This window comes from Triturus cristatus, chromosome 7, assembly GCF_964204655.1.
Source record: "Triturus cristatus chromosome 7, aTriCri1.1, whole genome shotgun sequence".
Taxonomy (NCBI): domain Eukaryota; kingdom Metazoa; phylum Chordata; class Amphibia; order Caudata; family Salamandridae; genus Triturus; species Triturus cristatus.
Genome location: NC_140590.1, coordinates 739025768 through 739044919, shown reverse-complemented (window position 1 = coordinate 739044919; position 19152 = coordinate 739025768).

Genomic DNA, 19152 nt, shown 5'->3' with positions numbered 1-19152 from the left:
AGTTGTAATTTATTTGGAGAAGTTCTTTTAGTTTTGAGCACTCAAGATATAAGGGGATATGACATGAGCTTATTTTGGTCCAAATGATCAACCGTTACAGTTAGGGTTATGCAGGATTCAGTTTCTCAGACTACTTGCCTGTAAATAACTTGATTTTGTGTTTAATTGTTTTCCATTTAAAGACTGGATAAAGGCTACTAGCCCATTTTTTATTTCTTTAGCCTAATGGATAAATTATGAAGGGCGTAGGGAAAACGGAGTTGAGGAAGCTGGCTCTTCCTAAGTCGAACCTTTCTTCAGAACCATCTGCGTCCCACCGACTCCTCTGTGGATAAGGATGAATAGGTACAGTGGAAGCAGCAGTAGTTGGTAAAGGATGAATCCCTCATTTGGATTCAGGACATTGTCCAGTCCGAGGCTGGGCCTCCATAAAATCAATGCTCTAGACTATATGAAGGTTAATGGTAGCCTATTTGAATACATTGATTTCACATTTGCCACCATGCCCTCAAAAGGAGGCACATGCTATTCACAAGCAAGGCTCGTCCTTCTTGGCTTCTAAAGAAGGTAGAAAGTTGTACCAAAAAAAGAAAGAATGTTTCTGAGGTGCCTAAGTTAGAGGGCCAGAATTGTGGATTACAGAGTGATTCCTTTGTACACAGACAGAAATGTTCCTTTAGTTCAGTGTTTCCCAAACTGTGGGTTGCGACCCATTGGTGGGTCGCCAGCTGATTTCTGGTGGGTCGTGTAAGCGGTGGGAGCTGGTGGATTTTAAAAGTGGTGAGGCAGAAACTTTATACCTGTGTGTAATGTGCAAGCGCAGTAAGCTAGAACTTAAAAAGAAGCGTATGGGGAATATTCCCACTGCAAGAAGATGTTTGCAAGAATTGATTCAAATGGTTGATTTTATGGCATACTGTAAGTCATTGAAAACGTTGTGCTTCAGTGTAAGGCAAAGACCAACAGCCCAGTGTGTACTGCTCTCACCAAGACTTAAAGGCACACATAGGAATGCACTGATAAACAAACAATAACATCTCAGTTCAAATAGTTTATTGTGGGAGGAGCGCACGCGGCCGCGCCTAAGATGGCCACCTGATAATGGAGCTTCGTGTCGCGTCGGAAACGCCATCATAATTATGCAGCTTCCGCGACCTTAACAGCATTGAAACAGGCAGGTAAATGCATCGGAGCATGCCCTGCATTGAGTGACAGCTTTTTTATTCCTTTTTCTGGAATGCATTACTTATTTGGGGCCCCTGAACTCTGTCCCTGCACTGCGGCCTCCATTTTGTGTTCTGGATAGTTTGGTCTCCTCAGACCTGGACTGTTTGTGGCTCTCTTTTCCATCTCCTCATCTCTTTCCTCACAATTTTGGGCATATCTTGTTTCTCCTTGGCATTGGGAGTTTGGGGAAGGAAATATATATTTACTGTTGGCTGCGCTCTTTTTACTGTCTGCATTTCTCAAAATTATCTATGGGCAGAAGCAAAAGCCTACTACATTCAAATAACAGCAGCACCACTTCTAAGGTATCTAAGTCTGACTCCTCATCTACTGTTTTTTCCATGGACTGTTCGCTTTAAGCAGTGGAGATGGCTCAGTCTTATACCTCTTGGTCAGCACCTCTACCTCTGTCGACTTCCAAGACACAGGCAATACCTACGGCTAATAAGCGCCTCAAGCAAGAACCACCTTCTCCTCCTAAGCCTCTTACTCCTGTACCTTTAGGTACTATTTTGGAGGAGATACGTGCGCTGGGCCCATTCATTGAGGAGACTAATACTCAGTTACAAGTGATGGATAATAAGTGGTCATCTATGTACTCTAGGCTTTCCTTGGTGGAACAACGTGTCAGTGATATCCAGGATGCTGCTGTAAAAATAGCGAGGTTGGAGAAAGATATTTCATTGCTTAAAAAATCAGCAGAGGATCTCGAAAACAGGACATACAAAACAATCTTTGTTTATATGGCCATCCGGAGGATCTTGAAGGGAGTGATTTCTGCTTTTTTCACCTCCTTTTTCTCAAAACTTCTAGATCTTCCACCTTCGACTAACTTGAACATCCAACCTACTCACAGGCTAGGTCCAGCCCTCTCTTCTACGTCGGCTCCATCAAAACCTCGTGGATTGATTCTTCTCTTCTTGCACTTCACAGACCTTCTCCAGGTGTTAAATGCAGGCAAGTCTAAAAACGTCTCGTTTGGTCTGGTGCTAACTTGTTTATTTCTCAAGATGTTTCTACAGCAACAGCTAAATGGCGGAAAGACTTCCTCGAACTACGACCTGCACTACAGGCTCTAGGTACACGGTATGGAGTTTTTCATCCATGTCTCTTTAAAGTGACATTTCAGAACAACACGTCCACATTTGATGGTCCTGCAGACCTCAGGAAATTAATTCATTCGCATTCTACATCATCGCTGAAAATTCCTGGTCCTTCTTCTTTCTTTTGACTGTTACGCAAATATTGTTTTCTGTTTTACTAATGTTTGCTTCCTTACAGGTTATTCCTTGGTGCTTGTTTTCTCACTTGTTTCAAGTTGTTTCCTTCTTCAATTCCTCTGCAGGTTATTTGGAATTCTCTTGCCTGTTTCCCTATTTGTTGTGTTGGTGTCCTGACCTGATACCTCCTCCCTTGTCGGTTGTGCCATCTTCATCTATTGTCGCCACTCATTTTTCCGTTAAATGGTACGTATTACAGTCGTCAGTTTGACATGTACTGTCCCTTCTTGCTGTGTGTTTTCTCCCTTCTTTTCTATTTTTCTTTTCTCTTTTCTTCTAGTATATGTTTCAGATATTTTTCATCTCACATCTACTTCTTTTCTTCATTCCTTTCCCTTCTTCTTACTATTGATGGTTGTATTTTTTTTAATGAATTGTTTCTGTATCTACCTTGTTTTTGCATTCTTGCTTTGCCTATTGCTTTTCCTATACTCCTTCACTATTGTGAGTTCTATTGTTTTATATCTACAGTTATTTTCTTACATTCAGAGTTGTTACATGGAATGTAAAAGGTTTTTATTAATCCTATAAAGAGGCAGAGAATTATTTCACGTTTAGCTTCTTATAATTCTGATTTAGTTTTATTACAAGAATCTCATTTGTCAGAAGCTGAGGCTCTTAAGCTCAAACGCAATTGGGTTGGTTCTGTTCTTGTTTCTCCTACAACTACAAAGAAGAATGCTGTTATTATCATATGTCATAAAATGTAAATGCTCTGTTGCTTCACAAGAAATAGACGCGGATGGTAGATGGATTTTAGTTAAACTAATCATCAAAAATAACATTTCTTTAACTGTCTTCAATATTTATGGTCCGACCCAACCAGATTATACTTTCTGGACTACTATTACAAATAAATGTATGCAACACATAGATGAATTTTCTATCCTTGGAGGCGATTGTAACCAGGTCATTGACCCCTTTATAGACCGCAAATCCAAAGTTGTTTTATTTCCCATAAACCTATAAACAGTTTCATAGTACAATTACACAGACACATCTCGTAGATGCTTGTAGACTATGTAACCCAGACCAAACAGAATTTTCTTTTTTCTCCCCTCCACATGGTTCCCTATCCCGACTGGATTACGTCTTCCTGTCCAAGCCTTCAGCTCAAAATAATTTTATTTCATCTTTGATTGAAACCATTTTAATTTCAGATCATGCTCCGATGATTGCTCCGTTCGAAGCCCAAATATTCAATATGGAGATTTAACAACTTTCTTTTACAGGATCCAGCTTTTTCCGCTTCCTTTGCTGAAGAATTATTTTCTTTGAATGAAGGTCCATTTATATCTCCTGCTTTAGTGTGGGATACCTTTAAAGCCACTGCCCGAGGCTTCATCATTGATTTTGTAGCCAGGAAAAAGAAACACACCCTCATTCAACAGAAGGCCCTATTTACCAATATCAAGCGCCTAGAACATCAATTTTACACTTCCTCATCAGATTCCACTCTGCAGAAGCTTGTTTGTGGTAAGCTAGAGTTTAACGTGATCTCTACTGACAATGCTTCTTTTATTCTACTTTGTTGTAGTGCCCGGTATTATGGAGGCCACAATAAAGTTGGATCACTCTTAGCTAACTATCTCAAGTCTAGAAAAGAGAGGACGCTGATAGTCTCTATTCAATCCGTGGATGGGAAACACCTTTTCAAAGAGCACTAAATTCTCGATGAATTTACAACCTTTTTCAATAATTTATATACTCCAGAAGCGCCCGCATCAAACCCTCTTATTGATTCTTATCTCAGCAGTATTCCTCCTCCATCATCCACCGATCTTGACTTTAATTCCCTAGATTCAGATATTTGGCTCCAAGAGATCACAACTTCTCTAAACTCTCTAAAGAAAAATAAATCCCCTGGTCCGGATGGTTTTTCAGTAGAATTTTACTTACATTTTTCGAATCTCCTACACCCAAAACTCTTTAATCTCTTTCAGCATTTCTGCAAGTTAGGCGAGTGGTACTTTCTTAGAAGCCTCTATTTGTCTCATTCATATAAAAGGTAAGGATCCTAAACTCTGCAAAAATTATCGTCCTATATCCTTGATAAATGTGGACTATAACATTTTTGCTAAATTATTGGCATTACGTCTAGAATCACTAGTACCCCATTTAATTGGTTCAGAACAGTGTGGTTTGTTAAGGGCAGATTAACCTCTGATAACTCTTGGTTATTTTTCAATGTTTTAAATAAGGCACCTACTCTATCCTATTCTCTGGCTGCGATATCTATTGATGCAGAAAAAGCTTTTGATAGAGTTGAATGGTCTTTTTTATTTGTCACTCCGTTGCCATGGTTTTGGTCCTAAATTCATTTCCCTGGTTTCTTTACTTTTTATGGCACCTACTGCTTCCACTATAGTTAATGGTCTGGTTTCAAATTGTTTTTCACTTTATTGCGGTGTCCGACAGGGTTGCCCCTTTCCTCCTCTTTTTTTTATTCTTTCTGACTCGCATCCATTGCAACACTACTATCTCTGGATTTTTATATGGAGATCAACACTTGAAGCTCTCCGCTTACGCGGATATGTTACTCCTTACATCTAACCCAGAAACTTCTATCCCGCGGTTATTACAAGAATTGTCAGATTTTTCTACGGTATTGGGATAAAAAATCAACTCTGATAAAACTGAGATTTTTCCCATACCCAAATTTTGTCCTAAACATCACTTTGACGCAACTGAATTTCATTGGAATAGTTCTAAAATTAAATACCTAGGTTTATGGGTTACTAAATCCATTTCGGATTCGATTAAAACAAATATGGAATCCTCTTTTTCTTTCCTGGTGGGGTCGCCTTAATTCTATCAAGATGATGATCACGCCTATTATGTTATATATTCTTTCAATGATTCCAGTCCACATTCCTTCTATCTATTTAGAAAAATGTGACCCCTACTTTCCAAATTTCTGTGGAACAGTAAAAAATCCAGAATCTCTTCATCTCATTTTAGAAAACTAAAATCCACCGGAGGTATGAATTTTCCAAATTTTAGACAATATCCTAAAGCCTTTTGTCTTAAACAAGCCTCTTACTGGCTCCATGCGTACATTTCTTCTTTCACCCCTTTATGGGTTAGCATTGAACGCCGCTTTTTTTTACCCTTTCTCTTTCCTGGGAATTCTCGCTTTTACGGCCAAAACCAGTCTTACATCTCTTCCATTTTTTAAACACACTTGCTCATTGTTAAGACCTCACTGTCAACCAAAGAGAATATCTAGAAACACTTTCTTGCGTTCTCCTCTTTGGCATAATTGTCTTCTTATCATCAGTAATAGACTTTTCCTTTGGAACTCTTGGAAAACTAAGAGTATCATCTGGGTTCAGGACATGTTTGATGGCATTTCTCCTCAGTTCCAAGCCAATTTTAAATGTCCCTGCTCATTTTTACACAAGTTCTCACTACTTATGGAAGCAATTCTGGAAGTTTTTTATTTCCTTTCCTCTGAAGATTCTTTGGCTACTCAGGATCCGCTTCTCAGAATTTTGTCACTATCCCCAAGTGCTTCTCTCATTTATAAATGTTTCAATTCCACTGCCCCAGAGCGATCTAAGACTAAGATAGAGCTCGCTTGGGAGACCTATTTCGGTTGTGAATGAAGCACTGACTTTTGGAGCAAGATAGGGACCAGATCGTTGAAAATATCTAGATCTGCATCTACCACTCAATCAATGTTTTTTCTACATCACAGACTTTATTTCACCCCCATTTCGACGGCCAATTTTACGCACTCTAATAATAAGACTTGCTGGTCTTGTGACCACCCCTTGGTCGACCTCTACCATCTCCTCTTTTCATGCCCCCCGCAGCTTCTTTTTGGTTACAAATTTGGCCTCGGATCTCAAATATTTTTAAATGAAATATTCCCCTATCAAATGCCCTTCTTTTTATGGGAAGTTTATCAGAGTCACATGGGATATTGTCTCATGAACGTGGGTTGTTTGACCTTATGTTAGCTTTAGCTTTTCAACAAATTACACTCAACTGGAAATACCAAAACAAGCTCACAGTCAAGTCTTGGTGGAACCATGTATGCCATTATCATAGGTTGGACACTGCTTTTGCCTCCTGTTGTAATCCACAGATAAATAGAGATCTATTTTGGTTACCACTGACTGTTTATTTAAATAAGCTCTCTATTTCTCAGGTTTCCAGTATTCGGTCAGAAAACTTTCAACTTCCATGAGTTGTTTTCTACTTTTTTGCCTTTTTCCTTCTTTTTTTTAAATGTGATTCATATTGTAAAATTTGCATAGAAGATATGTTAATTGTATCCTCTTTATTCTGATGAGTATTTATTGCTATTTTATCCACAGCTGCAGAGCATATTTTATCTCACCCCTTTTCCCCCCTTTTTTTCTTTTCGTATGTAAACCCTAAAATTGTCACACCTTTGCCCTATGTTGTATGATGAACATTACATTAATAAAGCTTCTTAAACTTAAAAAAATTGTTTATTGTGTACAGTACATTTTGCTAGCAGTTGCTTTTCACAATACCGTTGCCTGTTTCAGCCTTTTGTCTTCTCAAAAGAGACTTAGACCAGTAGCAGACGAGCAAACTTTTCATACTTAGTGGAAACTCTAATTTTGCCAATATCCACGTATTGCTGTCCTGACACATTGGACCATACAAATTAGTCGTTATCAACCAAGATACTCCGTGCATGCTATCACTGGCAATGTAAGTGCCATGCTTCGTCTCTTTTTTTCTTTAGTTAACTTTTTTTTGTGTATTGTTCCCCTAGCAGTCCACTAGCGACCCACACACTGCCCACATTAAAAATATTTTCAAGAACTTGCACACATACATGTGTCTTTGAAAAGCTACTGATATTGCTTTTGTGTTGCAGTTGTTTCTGACAGTGTCTGTGCATCACACCACGTTCAGATGTCATTGAGTTTTAAAACTGCTTTAGGGTACGCACTGTGAGTGCACATACTTTTAAACCAGTTGTTTTTAGGTCTGGCCTGGCGTTAGCAGCGCATGCGTTGCTCTCGCCATGCAAGGGCTTTTTAGAATCGATACAGTTTGGAAGCTAACTTTAAGCCACGCCCTTGTTTTCAGTTGGCTTGCATCAGCGTTTATGTTAAACGCTGGCGCGTGATTGAACATCGGGCTTTTGGGTTACCGCCTTGTCCACTTTTAGGACGGCACATGTGGACAGGTGGACGCCATCTTTGTTTGGCGTGACGTGGAAATAAGAAATACCCGCAATATTTGCAAACACGAAATCATGTCGAGAGTGGGTAAATAAAACTGGTAGGTCTGTGGTAAATTAATTCAATATTACCTCATCTCAGAATTTCTATACTTAATAATCATAATTTCAGTCAAAGCAAAGAGAGGAGTCCGTGGTGTTCGAGTAAAAAAAAGGGTCCAGTAACTCGAGTTAAGGGGAGAGCTCCAGCACCAAGCGGGTACAGGAGTGGTCTGCAGTTTTATTCACACATCAGAATATTTATACAGTTTTCAGTCAATAAGAAAAAGAAGAAAAGAGAAGTGACAAGAAAAAGGGAAGTGACAAGCAGTAATTTCCAACAGATGTGTCAAGGTAGGGGCGTGTCTTGTGTCTCGTGAGAGGGCATGTGATGTGTGGAAATGTGTTCTCTTTCAGTTGAAGGCCCTTACTCATTCGGGGGTTTATCTCTGGCTTAGAGTCAAGAACAGGAACCATCTTGTGTAAAACAGGAACTATCTTGCTGGTTCTGGGAATTGGCAGAACCACGGAAATGTGTGTTCACAGTGTACAGCCTTGTGCTTCCTCTATTAGTTGGTGTGGTTTCAGGGCCTAACCTCGTGCTTCCTCTTTCAGTTGGGGGTGGTCACAGGGCAGCTGGTGTGACAGGCTGAGTCACCAACAATGGACAGGATGTGGCTGAGTCTCTGGCACAACTGGGGAAAGGCACACAGGCAGGCTTCTTGGAATTGGCTCGACCACAAGGAGCAGGGGGTTGTGCAAGATTCAATGGGGATGTGAAGGACAGTTTTCAGACAAGTTGCTGAGAGCATGTAACACACAAAATGGGTGTTTGTCTGAGGCAAATGGCTACCAGGCAGAAACAGGGAAATGATGGGGCACAATTGTCAATTTTATTTCCACAGGTCCGTGCATTTTATGTCGTGTTGAATTTTAAATTGATACCTGACTATATGAATGTTCTTTCTATGTATTATCCTGTTGCCACACAGATGAGACGTCACCAAACTCTTCACCGAAATAAAGAACACAAAATATTGTTTGAACACAAATCTACGCTAAAAAATAAGGTAAAGAGAGCTTTATTGAACACTGATTGCGAATCTTGTGTACGCCATCGTCTGGCACAGTTCCAACACTCCTCCGAGACTTGCCCTCTACCAGGAAGTGAAACACCATTACCTTTGACGTGGTTAGATAACTTTAGATTTTCATTTTTTTAAATCATATTTTTTAACTTTTACGGCCTTCCCAGTGAACAGCGACTGGTTGTGAAACTTGTGAAGGTGGCCTGATCATTGTAACAGCAAACAACTCCTGTGCCGGTAGACCCGTGTGTATCGAGATTATATGTGACCCCCTGCAGAGACACTGCTCTTCGCCAGAGACATTTTGAGTCACAGGGCTCCTGGGACGCCATATTTCTTGTCCGGGGCCCCTGATCGGGTCAGCAACTCAGAAAATCACAGTGGGACAGGCAAGCAGTAACTCATTCGAAACCCCTGCATTTGGCAGTCAGTCGTGGGGCCTGCGGAGCCCAGGGGCACGGATCCCGTTGAGCCAGTATATCCCGTCAGGGAGATTTAGGAAAGTTTATACACCTCACTCCCATGCTATTCATTCGCTACAGATGGAACATACATCGGTGAAAACGTGTGTTTTCATCTCCTGGGCTCAAACTAGTGCAGGAGGGAAGGGGCGGTGCGTCCATTAGGGTGCTGGGGCATTGCCCACAAGCTGTCCGCGCCCGCAGCTCCCCGGTGTCTCTGAACTTAAGTAAACTTAAGTTCAGAGACACCGAGGGAGGGAGAATTGACAATGCCTGTCAGTCAGCATGAGGTGGGACCGCCCACCCCCTTCAGAGTCTGAAGGGGGTGGGCGGTCCGGCGTCATCTTGACTGACAGGCACTGTCAGGGGCAGGCAGCAGCACAACGAATTTTTGAGCCATGCCCACTCATGCGCACTGGTGTCTGCTGTGGCTGGCGCATGCCCATTAGGAGAGCGAGGGTTGAGCAAAGGCTCAAACCTCGGTCTCCTAATGGGCAGGCGGGCAGTGAGTAACCGTGCCCTTAGTCAATCCTGGCGCTGCTGGCAGTGCCAGGATTGGCTGAGAGGGGTTGCCACTTGCCAGCAGTGATGCGGCTGATGTCTAGTAGGCGCGAACGAACCTGAGGTGGCGCGGGACCTGCTCAGGTAGGATTTGTATTTTATTTTATTTTAAAATCGCCACGCAACTGCCCCCCCCCCCCCCGCGAGCGAGTGGAGACTGCATACCAGGATGTGGCGTTCTATGATCTTTAGTTCAGGTCCTGGATCATGTCTTTTTTTCCAAAGATCTTTAGTGAGAAATCTGATGCTGACGCAAGTTATTAAGCTGTGACTGTCTGATAAGTGATAACATCATAACAGGTGGGAAACGATACATCACTAAAACAAGCGAAAGCTAGATGTTTCTTGCTTTCGATTCAGTGGGCTTGCTCGGTAGTTCGCAGGGGTCCATGTTGTTTGCTTCGCAGAGACAGCACGCATGCGGCAGTGCAGAAAAGCCCCAGATGAAGGAGTATGTTTTGCGAGAGATTTACTGTATGATTTAAGCAGCCCACAAGTTCATGCGAAGCCTAGATGCATCATCAAACAAAAGCGGTCACCCGTTCTTCGGATCCACTGTCCAGTGGCCAGTATCCTGGAAAGGCTTGTCCTCTCCAGGCATCCCTCTAATAAACAAAACAGTCACGTTGGTTTGGTGGTTAAAAGCTGTAAACTACCATCGAGCTGTAAAGCTGCAGAACGGAAGTGACATCACTGTCCGGGCTGGCGTTCTACTTTTATTGTGTAGTGTACTATTGAGGAAAATAACTATTAAGCAGCTGTGTGCACGTGCAAGGACACAACCCCATTCCTTCCAGCAAGACGAGCTGCTTCCAAGAAACGTGTAATTGGGCCACTGTGTTCGTAAAGTGAGTCTCAAGCCATAAAACTGGCTTGTTAAGCTAGAACTACTCACCTGGCTGCTGTTTGAAGGCTGCACGACTCCCGCCTGAGGAGTGGGATCGATTAAAGGTCCTGAAAAGGTCTTCCTCGTTGCAACTTGACAGTGAAGTCGGACTTTTAGGATTTAATGAAACAACATTAGCTAACATTTTTTGTACATTATTTAACTTCTATTTAGATTTTACAGCAAAAAAAATATACGTAAATTAAATTGTTAAAATCGGCGATTTCAAAATGAGAGTTTTCTCTTGACTATAGTGTATTTAATGTTGGTTATTCTCTATCGTGCGGATCTGACTCCAAGGAGCAGCAGAGCGCTTTATAGGAAACATTTGATTGCAACAGATTTCAATCATAAGCTTTTGTGCCATAGAACAGTTTGTTACAGCTGAGACCAGATTAACATAACATAACAACCCTATTTGTAAAGTGCAAGGTTACCTCTCAGGGGCAAAGGTCTCTTGTTAGTCACATATGAGGGATGTTTATTTTATTCAACACAATTGTTCTCCTCTTATCAACGTTGAGAAAAACGAAAGTGTGAATGGCCCTACTAGATTCGCATATAGGTGACTATGGGGTCAACCACAGATCCCTGGAATGCGTGAGTACGCTTAGTCACAAAGCCTGGCTAGGATATTATGGTGAGGTACTCGGAAGTGACAGCACCGTGCTGGCTGTCGTCGGCGGTTTCTGGGCGAGCAGAGCACACAAGGTGAGAGAGAGGAACCAACAAGCATTGGCAAAGCGTGAGAGGGTGTGTGTGTGTGTGTGTGTAGAGATGGCTGGTCTTCACTCGGTCCCAGCAGTACGATTGGAGAGGATGTGTTTATGTGTGTGGGATGCCTGAGTGAGTGCGCGCGCGCTTGTGTTTTATTTCTGCTTAAGCGCTGTAATTTGGCACCGGATGTCTTAGCAGAGAGCTCTCTGCCACTCTGGGTCTCATGGCGCTGGTGTTGCATATCGGGCTTTCTTGTATTCAGCAAGCCATTTAGCCCTACAAAGGGGTAAGCATAATCACATAAATACGCTTTTGAGCGCTTTACAAAATAAATCAAGCGCTGTCAAATTGAGCCTATTTTTTCTCGGGCACCAGATATTCTCAAATTGCCCAGGCAGGCAGCATTTAATGGGTGATCGAGGCTCTCGGGCGAAGTTCTGTTGATGCTTCGGGACAGCTATACACAAAATATGCAGCGTTATTTTAGACGGAGGAAGGGGTTAAGGTAACAGCCCTTAGCTTTTAGGTAGAATGGACTTCACAAAGAGGCATTGACATGGTTGACACAATGATCCATTTGGTCTGGACACCGTGCTCTCAGTCCTTACCTTTAATTGGCAACCTCGTGTCTTGTGGGAGTTGTAGTCCTAGTCCACGTCTATTAGATTTACACACCCGAGCTCATGGTTTAGTGCTGACGAAAGTTAACAAATTTAGAGTATGTGTCCAAAAAGCAGGTTGGGTGACTTGAATCAGGAAAACACATGAATTTCCATGACAGCTTATGTTCTGACAGTACAAATGCATATGTGTTTTTAGAAACTGTCTCCGTGCAAACCGACAAGGAAAAATAGTTGTTTTACTTTATTTTTTTGATCATATTCAGTGTGCATTGTAAGGTAATCTCGTGGGGTTTTGGCTTCTGCAGGACACCATCAAGTCTTAAGCCATATATTATTGGTAAAGTATCTCAGGTGGTTAATTTACTTTCTGCTGATTTCTGTAAAACCTGCTGGTCTATGGTTTAATCGGCATCTAAAAAATGTAGTGGGTTAATATGACAGTTGCAGAGCATTTCATATTACCCGCAGGTTGCTCGTTACGTAGCTCAGACGGTAAGTGTGTTTGTTGCAGAATCCATTGTGTATTCTGCAAGTCACAAGCTACTATCCGGATAAAGTAGCTCAGTGGTGTATGTGCCTGTGCTTCAATATGCGTAGCCTGAGGGGTGCTGTTCCTGTTTGAAGCTTGAGCTTCTATTAGGGTCCGTTTTACCTGAATAATGGCTTCGTTGTCCAAAGCTCAAACCTATACAATTCATGTTGACTGGTCTGTCTCTCTGTTCTCAGATGTTTTAACATTAGTTTATCCATGCTAACTAACTTAAGAATTAAAACATTAAAGCACATCACCAACATGTAGAAACTAGGCTCAGGCTCTCTGCGGGCCACTTTTTGTAACTATCAATGTCCAATCCCTATGAATATCTGCTGCACTATCACAGTACATGCGCAGTGCAAAATCTATATGTAGTTTTATAAGCAATAAGAAACTGCAAGCATGATCCATATAACCACAAACAGCCTCAAAGCATTGCTACACCCAAGATGCCCCTGTAGCCGTTAAGATATGCTTTGTGCGTATTGCAAATATATAAACATGGAACACTGTGTCTGAAAAAAGGTCATAATATTACTACGATTATTTTATTAACAAACCTAATATTGTGACCTTTTTGCAGACACAGTATTAGAATATTTTAGGAACCGAATTTTTTTGCAAATTCACTAGACTCATTTAGTCAAGTCAAGTCATCAACACTTCTATAGCGCAAACATATCACTCCAAAGAGTCTCATGGCGCTTGCAGCGGCTGGAAGCTGAGAGACGAAGGCAGAGCGAGATTACTGATCAAACAGCCAGGTTTTGAGTTTGTTTCGAAAACACCCAAGAACGGGGATGGACCGCAAGTCGACCGCCAACTTGTTCCAGGAAAACGGAGCTAAGTATGAAAAGGATCTACCACCCTGCCTGGTGGTATAAATTCTAAAAGGAGTGAGCAAGGACTTAGCACTTGACCGCAATACCCTCTGGGGCTTGTACCAGCAGAGTTTTCTGGACGAGTACTGCGGTTTATTTCCATAAAGGTATTTATGGGTAAGGCATAAAACCTTGAAGAGAATGCGCTTTTTCACTGGGAGCCAGTGCAGGGCTCTGAGACATGGGGCAGAGGAGGATCGTTGAGGGAGATTCAAAATCATCTTGGCCGCAATATTTTGTAACATTTGGAGCTTGTTTAAAAAGGATTCATTTATGGATAGCAGAAGTGCATTTCCATAATCCATTCGGTTGGTAATCAAACCCTGAAGCAACGTTTTTCTTGCCTCCAGGGGGATCCATTTAAAAACTCTCCGCAGTGTACGCATAAATCCAAAACAGGAACTGACCACATGATTAACCTGGGCCCACATGGACAATTGATTGTCCATGTTAAAACCCAGGTTGAAAACTACCTCCATAGGAACAGGACAGGCACCAAGGTCATAGGGCCACCATTCTGAAGACCAGTATTCTAACGCTTTCCCAAAAAGCATAATCTCGGATTTTGCACCGTTCAGTTGCAGATTGTTATCCTTCATCCACCTGTTAACATGGGACATGCAGTTTTGGAAACGCGTCATGGTTTCCTTAGGATCCGGGCCCAGCGTGACTATGATCTGAGTGTCATCGGCATACGATCTGACCTCAAATCCGTATGCTCTAATCACTGGAGCTAAAGGAGCCACATAAAGATTAAAAAGAGTGGGTCTCAAAATGGAACCCTGCGGAACACCCATAGTAACAGGTCTAGTGGAGGAAGTACTAAGTCCCAACTGAACGGTAGTGCTACGGTCTGAGAGGTAGCTTCTGAACCAGTTCAGAGCCGAGCCGCTGACACCAATCTCCCCAAGCCGATGAATTAAAATGCTATGGGAGATGGTGTCAAATGCGGCTGACAGATCAAGGAGTACGAGGACTACTGGTTGTTGTCTATCCAGGGCCCGCCTGATGTTATCGCTGACCTCGACCAATGCCGTCTCCGTGCTATGACCCACTCTAAACCCTGATTGTGAGGGGTCTAATAACTCATGACTCTCCAAATAACCGACAAGTTGCTGATTAGCAAGGGATTCTAATACTTTCCCAAGATAAGGGAGTAGAGAGATCGGACGGTAGTTGGAGAGGAGGCTGGGATCGGCCATGGGTTTTTTCAGAATAGGCTTCACGCAGGCAGTTTTCCAGTTAGAGGGGAAGACAGCTTCTGATAATGATTTGTTACATAAGTCAGTAATGTTGCCAACCAATGCAGGAGCGACCATTACAAGTAATTTAGAGGAAATCAGATCAGTAGGAGAACCAGATTTTACCCTCTGTAGAGTCTTGAGGACTGTCCCTGGATCTACCGCAATGAATTCCTCAAAACAATGGGAAGGAATCATAAAAGCAGGGGAATCATTAACTAAGTCCAAACTGTTAATATTGGACGTAAAAGAATGATGGATGGTTAAAAAAATGTCTTCAAAAAATTTGGAGAGAGAGTCCACCCAGTGTGGTGAAACAGGAGCAGGCTGCAAATTCCTGGGAGTGGTAAATTCATTCAGGACCTTATAAAGCTCCTTGGTGGAATTGCCTGCCTTGTTTATCCTGTTAGTAAGGAACATTTTTTTTGCGGTTTTGATTTCCTGCATATACCTGTGATGAAGTTCTTTATAATTGGCACGGTCCTCTAGACATTTATTCTTACGCCATTTACGCTCTGCTGTACGACACATAGTCTTAGTAGCTCTAAGCTGGTCCGTGAACCAGGGAGCGTTTCTTATCTTGGTCTTTACCAATGTCAGCGGGGCTATAGTGTCCAGCGTATTTGAAATTGCTTCCTCCAGTGAATCCAGCGTCTGAGTTACATTTTGGTCAGGCCTTATTAAGTCACAGGGGAAGTGTTCTAGAAAAAGAGGCAAGGTTACTTTGTGCCAGGGTCTTCGCCACGAGGAATCAGTTTCCAGAGACTTATTTTCTCTGGACATATAGGGAATTAGAAATTTTAAGAGGCAGTGATCGGTCCATAATAATGGGATGGGTGGTGATACAACTATTTCGGACTGATTGGTGAAAAGAAGGTCCAGAGTATGACCGGCCTTGTGAGTAGATTCATGCACCATTTGAGTAAGGCCTAGAATACTCATGGTGGAGATCAATTTTTCGGTGTCAGGGTTGCCATCTACATCAATATGGTAGTTAAAATCCCCAATCATAAGAAAATTATCTGCTGCCAAGACGTGCGGTGATAAGCGCTCCAAAAGTTTTTCAGTAAAATTACCTTTGGGACCAGGCGGACGATACACCAGAGCCCCCCTCCATGTTCCATGTCGGCCGGCTTTGAGTTTAAAAATACAAATTTCAAGGCAACTTTCAACAAGGACTTCCAGAACAGTTAGGTCCAGATCATCCAGAATGGCTATTAATAGACCCCCACCCTTTGTCTGAGTCCTATCTGCTCTTATTATTCTATACTGAGGAGGAAACCCTACATGTATATCAGGCAAAGTATGATCATGAAGCCAAGTCTCCGTAATCAGACAAATATCAGGGGCCTCTTGATCTAACAGGGCCCATAGTTCAATAGAATGCTTAGGAATGGAACCAGCATTCAAGTAAACGGCCTTGAATTGCTGATGTTTTTGTCCATCTACAGTACCTAATGGAGCCGCCTTTACAGGCCTGATTATGTAAGGGATACTTGAGGCTATCCCAGGGCTTACTATATGACAGGCAGGGCAGACCAGAGTGGATGTATTAATTTCTAGTAAATCCTCCCTCGAATATCGCAGAATAGTCATTATTATAAAAGAGCAAAAAATACTATGAAAGGGGATCAGTTTCCCAAAAAATGTGCAAAATTACCTGTCAATAACCAAAGGTTGTGGCGACTGGCGGTGTTCGGGCGCGGACGGGCGCAGACGGGCTTGCCTTTGGCGCGCCGCAGGCGCGCCGCTGCACGCGTCCGTGCCCCAACCCGGATTAAATAGAAGAGACCGGGGCAGCTCAACCACTAGAACGCTGACCTGCACTTCCGGACCCGGAAGTGTATGCTGCCGATCGACCCTCCGCACAATCGGCACAAGCCACGGCGGAACGGGATCTAGGCAGAGCTAACAGGTAAGGGAGTTCACAACGCGATAATACAGCACACGAAAGGTCAGTGCAGGCAGAACAATAAAAACACACAGTAAAATTTTAAAACACGGCGATTAGAATTAAGAGTAAATTAGGGATAAAGAAATCAAGTCCCACAGTGACTTCTCCTCTTGTCAGGTGCAAATAGCGAGTGACATGAAAAGCAGGGGTGCCGGTGCTTCACAGGCGCCGCTGCGCAGGTCCGCGCCCCGACCCGGATTAAATAGAAGAGACCGGGGCAGCTCAACCACTAGAACGCCGACCTGCACTTCCGGACCCGGAAGTGTATGCTGCCGATCGACCCTCCGCACAATCGGCACAAGCCGCGGCGGAACGGGATCTAGGCAGAGCTAACAGGTAAGGGAGTTCACAACGCGATAATACAGCACACGAAAGGTCAGTGCAGGCAGAACAATAAAAACACAGTAAAATTTTAAAACATGGCGATTAGAATTAAGAGTAAATTAGGGATAAAGAAATCAAGTCCCACAGTAACTTCTCCTCTTGTCAGGCGCAAATAGCGAGTGACATGAAAAGCAGGGGTGCCGGTGCTTATAGTTTACTTTGCTCTTAAGCAAGGCATTTCTGAGCTATTCAGTGTTTTCAGTGTGATGACAATTTTTCAGAGGAGGAAGGTGGTCTCTAAAAGGGATGTGACATGGCCAGACAAGCATAACTGATTATATCATATATTAGAGGTATGGCTTATGTAATTATAAGCTTACCTAAAACCTGTAAATTAGAAACCAGTGTTTGACACAGCTAGCCATCTGACCAGTATTTTGATACCTCTGTGTTTTGTTAATGCATCTAAACACCACGCACACACACACACATCAATGGGCTACAATAAACGGGCGTATGGACTTTACCCATGCTTGTTGGCACTGATTTTTACCAAATATCAGAGAAATGAGTTACCACTCTTAGCACCAGGAAATCCATTTCTGGGTAAAAACGTGCTTTATAAGTCTTTAATTCTTTCAGTCCCCTTCACAACACTATATTCCTTGTCTGCATTAGTCACTTATGCCTTTTCTCTCCACACATTCTTCTGAAGTCCCTCCATGTGCATATCGCATACTTCATTTCCATCCTCTCCATTTCTGTATTTCACTCTCGACTTATACTTGTGATTGTGAGTGAAGCTTGTACTATTGCTCTCATTGCTATATCCGTATCACGTGTTTGGCTGGTCTCAGTGCTGCACTTTTGTGTTGTGCGCGCGTGTGTTAGGAAGCTCTGAGGCCTATCTTCCTGCTCTGTGATTGTGAGTAAAGCATGTACTATCGCTCTGTGTGTTTACGTGAAGCTTGCATTAAAGCTGTCTCTACTGTACGTGTTCTGGTGTGTTTGAAGCCCTGGCTGGCTGCCGGTAGCTTGGCCTGTCTCTAGGCACACTCTCTGTGTGGGAGCAAATCCAATCATGGGTAAAATATGGCTTGTTGAACATAGATGAGATGTACTTGCAAATTGTTGGATTGCGTATTGCATTTCAGGTTTTCAATTTGACCAATCTTTTGACTTCTTACCAATGAAATATGAGTGTCTTCCTGGTCGAGGACCACACTGCTTTTTCTCTTATTTATCTTTTATCAAGACCCTGCTGGACTATGGGGTGAAAGAAAGTTTGAATAAGCAGCTGCCTATGTTATTTGACATCTCTTTATTAATGTAATGACTGCACTTTCACGATTGCTTTATTAACCTTTCTGCTTTCTCAAATTTGCTTGAAAATGCACCATTTGTCCACTTTTTTTTTCAAAATCTTCTCGGGGTAGAATCCCCCCGAAGCCCCCTTAGGTTGTTCGGGCTCGCTCGCTACGGGGCAGTATGACAATCATTTTACGCCCTACCACTTTCAAATGTCACCAGCCGCCACTGGGGAAGGAGAATTACTCCTGTGCAGCCTGCATCATATTAGCATAAGAGGTGGCTCTCATTTGAGGGCATGGTGAGACCAGGAAAGGCCTTATTGCATACCACATCAATCAGTGAATTCTATTACTTGCATTATACTAATCCATTTTGTAGACAACTTAGTAAATACATGCATTATGGAGCAGCGCCATCTAGTGATGAATATAAGTGCCAGAGTTCAATGTTGGCACAAATGAAGCACAGCTGCTAACAGAATGAATACATTCCAGTGAAGTTTGCACTAAAAAACTTGTTTGACGAGTTCCTTACTTATATTGGGCTCAGTCTTGTACTTGACATTGCTGCAATAAACTAAGAGAGTCGGACTCAGCTCCATTAGTCTTCCGAAGCGGAAACGCAAACAATACTGAACACAAGTGTGCCCACTATCCACCAGCCTCCTCTCCTGAGAAGTGGCAAGTTATCCACCCACTACCTCATCCATCGCCTTCATCGGCCTGTCACGCCCTCAGCCATGAAACTAAATAGAGCTCTTTCGAGGGCCATTGAATAAGCGCCCGGTCAGCAATCCTGTGTATGCCTTTGTAAATTACAAACACCCTCTGCTATGATGTCACTGCTGTAGATTG